This window comes from Lonchura striata, chromosome Z, assembly GCF_046129695.1.
Source record: "Lonchura striata isolate bLonStr1 chromosome Z, bLonStr1.mat, whole genome shotgun sequence".
Taxonomy (NCBI): domain Eukaryota; kingdom Metazoa; phylum Chordata; class Aves; order Passeriformes; family Estrildidae; genus Lonchura; species Lonchura striata.
In genome coordinates, this window is record NC_134642.1 from 50,679,567 (window position 1) to 50,683,305 (window position 3,739).

At 40.3% G+C, this 3,739-nt stretch overlaps 1 long non-coding RNA gene across 1 annotated transcript; it reads left to right on the top strand.

The window, feature by feature from the left end:
- Window positions 1-1,603: 1,603 nt before the first annotated feature.
- On the top strand, window positions 1,604-2,864 carry LOC144248364 (uncharacterized). Its single transcript, XR_013341696.1, has 2 exons — window positions 1,604-1,801; window positions 1,904-2,864. It is a non-coding gene; the product is annotated as an uncharacterized LOC144248364 (long non-coding RNA).
- Window positions 2,865-3,739: the final 875 nt, after the last annotated feature.

Here is a 3,739-nt window from a genome sequence, read left to right on the forward strand (position 1 = left end):
CATTCTTCTCAGCTCACCATAGACATCAGACATTCTTTGCACATATGATGAAAAAATGAACAAATTAATCATTCCCAATTTCAGTCACCTCAAAATTTAACAGTCCTACAAGACAAAATGTGTGGAAGCTTTTTCAATAGTCAGAGGGGAGAAAAGCATCTCCTGATGATCTGTCATCACTTTTAAATAACCCACTTTTACATGGTTTCTACAATATGCTTTCTGAAGTCAAAGGTTGTTTCTTGACAGAAACTGTCATCCTTTCCAGTATAAGATTTGACTCCTTTCAGTAGTTTAACTAAGGATAAGGAACATTAGATTTTTTTGTTATTGAATCAGGTATTGCTGTATGCTGTGAACTACATGGTCCAAATCAAAATACTGTTACCACAGATTATTCTGGAAAGAAAAGTATTTCTTGTAAGTTTCTTTTAACTTTTTTTTTTTGTTACAATGTAATCTTCAGTGTCAGGAACAGTATACACCAATTTAAAAATAGACTAGTGATTCATCTGAAGTACAACAGAAAGTGTGGCTACCAGAGATTTTATTTCATTATTGTTATCTTGGACCCTACCAATCTGATGAGTCACAATTTCCTTTCATGCCTCTCATACTCTTTTGTCATGCAGGTACAAACATCAGGACACTATATGAGCAACCATCTTCTATGGACTGCTTATTTAAATGATTTTTTTAAAATCAATATTTTTAACATGTCCTATATCTACTGTTTTAAGTGGGAGCAAGATGGAGGTTTTAGGGCAGAGGCTGGTTCTTCTGTAACATAGATAAGAAAAAATAAACATCTAATCCTGAATGTGAAATATCCTCTCAAGTGCCTTCAATCCCAACCTTGACAGAAGTGGAAAAAAGAAGCCGAGAACCAGCATCAACCAACCACCATACACTACAATGTGGTCATGTAGCAGCCACACAGCACTTCTCTGTGAGTTACTCTCCCATAGTCCTCTTCTACTTAGCTGAAGTAGCACACTTTTTTAGTAGCATGATTTTATAAGGGCAACAAGACCCTTATTTCATAAGGCTTTACCTATATCAACACTTATATGTTCCACTAGCGAAAATCTAACTTTACAGTTAACCATGTATTTGTACAATTTTCTGAATTACATTGCACACGAGAATTTTCTGGAGCAGATTTTTTATTGTTTAACTATAACCTCTTTCTTAGTAGTTCTTACATTAAAGACTGTAAGTGAATTGTGAATTATTCCACTGTGTTTGATATGCATCTTTACTGTTAATCTTCTATTGCATATGTCTAAAAAAGCAATTTATTTCTGCCAAATCTCATAGCTTTCTTCTCTATATAAATTGGATGAATAAAACATGTATTTCCTCCTCCAACAAAACTTTCCTTGTTTGATATATATTTAGATTATCACAAAAATAACATTTCTTAGACATTTTGGCATATAGATCAGTGCTTGGAGACAAAAGTTCAGCATGTTATTCACACTAGTTTTTGTGTTTCCAAATTCACTACAGTTCTAAAACTGAAATGTGATCCAAACTTAATCACATTCAGGGATACAAGTGGTGAAAAGTTTTTTTGTGTCGTGGTTTGACACAGAAAGATAATTTTTTCCGGAAGGAAGAGGTCAATTTAGATATTGACCAATTGAAAGTAGACACGCCTCTGAGAACACAGAGGGGTTGAAAGCAGAATTCCCAGGGGAACTCGCTCTCTTTGGTTCCGGTCAGCGTGCAGTGCAGACCTTCCCCCGCCCAGCCACAAGCTGGGTGGGGGAGGGGAAGCCTCCATGGCCTGAGAAAGGTAGGCCGAAAGCCCCAAGAGTGGTGAAAGGACTGGAATCGGGCTGGCCCCTGCAGATGGAAGGGTGGAAGAAATCTGGGATGTCTCCATTTCCCCCCCCAGAGTTCCTCTCCCGAGAAGGAGAGAGAAAGCCGCAAGGAAGGAGGAGTGGGGGGAGCTGCTGCAAGGTGCCCAGTTGTGTGGGAGTTGCTGGATGTCCGGGCATCGAGCCATCCTGGGAGTTCGGACTTTTAACCCTTCCTTGAGAAATGAAAGCTTTGTGAATTTTCCTTTCCCCTCCTCAGTTTGAAAGAGAGGAAGAGGGACACCTTGGACCCTGGGATGGGATGTTGGAAGGAGGAATTCTGGATGGGAGGGGGACAAGGAGTGGCTTTTGGCTGGACTTTTCCGTGTTAGCCACAACCTGAACCAATCTTCTCCTTCAAGAGGGACTGTGTTTTGGGAGGATGCCAGTGAGTCAAGAGACCTGCTTCAGCTGAGAAAAAGGCAAAAGTGGAGTGAACAGAGAAAAGGTTGGGGGGTTTGTGGTGGCGCCCCCTTGCCCTGGAAAGGAAAGAGAAGAGAAGAAGATCTCTGTTCTTGAGCCCTCGGCCCCAGGGGAAAATGGGGGGGACTGTGGTCCCAAACAATGAAAAACTGAACTGTTGTTTTCTCCCCTCTTGGCAGGGCATCCTTGAAAGGAAAAATCCTAAAGGCAGTGACCATCCATGCATTGTGGTGAGAGCACTGTGCATGGAGAGGAGAAGGGTCACCATGGCAAACTTTTTCTCCGGGCGGTGCCATGTGTGACATGGAAACACAGGATGTGGAGCTGTGTTTCTTGGGGGGTCTGTGGCACAGGAGAGACTCTGTTCCCTCGATGGACTGAGTATCGGTTGTTTGGAGGGTGGAAACCTGATTGGGGTCCAGATTGTGTCTCACTGAGGTTTGTTGGAGTTGGGTGGTGGAGGGGGAGAAATGTTTTGCAAGGTTTTCATTTGGATCTTTGTGTGTTTTTTTTTTCCCTTCTTTAGTTTTCTCTTTTCTTTTGTAGTGGTAGTTTAATAAAGTTTTTTTCCTGTTATTAAGCTTGGGCCTGCTTTGCTCTATTCTAGATTCCACTTCACAGCATTCAAGGTAGGGATCACATTTTCATGGGGGCACTGGCATTGTGCCAGTGTCAAACCATGACATTTTGGTACATAGTATTCAAGTAATATACATGTCTTTGACATGGTGCTCGAAAGGTAATATTCACCCAAGTTTTTCTTTCCTGTTCTTCTCCCTCCGTCTTCCAATTTTTTTTTCTACAATGTCTCTGAAATGAGTGCATATTAGATAGAATCAAAAGAGGCAGGAAAATACATAGTTCCCCCTAGGTACAGAAAAATGCACAATTATAGCACAGGAAAAGGAGGGGGAAAACAGAGAGTGAGAGAGCACATCAGTGAAATATGTGACTCTTTATACTCTTGATGCCTTTTCAGAGAAACAGAAAAAAAAATTTTGTTGATGTTGATATAGTTTTTATCTAGAAAAGGAAGACTACTGCATGTTTATTTTGCACAGAGTAGCTTCCAAAAGATACTAGCAACAACCAAACAAACATATTATTTAAACTAAGGCCAGCATCTCAGGATTTAGTTTCACATGCCTATATACATAAAGTAACCCTTTTACTGACTTTTTGTTTCCTCATGCATGAACCAGGCAGCAAATCCCTCAAAAAGCAGATTATGTAGTATTTAAAAACAGCACACTTGCAATTAGCCTAATACATAAATTGAGATCTTTACTGGGTTCAGGGATATCTGGCAATACAGGACCTTGGTGTGCTACTGTTCCTGTGGCCCTTGTCCATTTTGCCAGTTTGTAAAAGAAACTTGGATTTTCAGCATAAATAATTATATAGTAAGACAGACCTGAATTACAGAGTCCTTTGAGGCTTTATTAACTTAC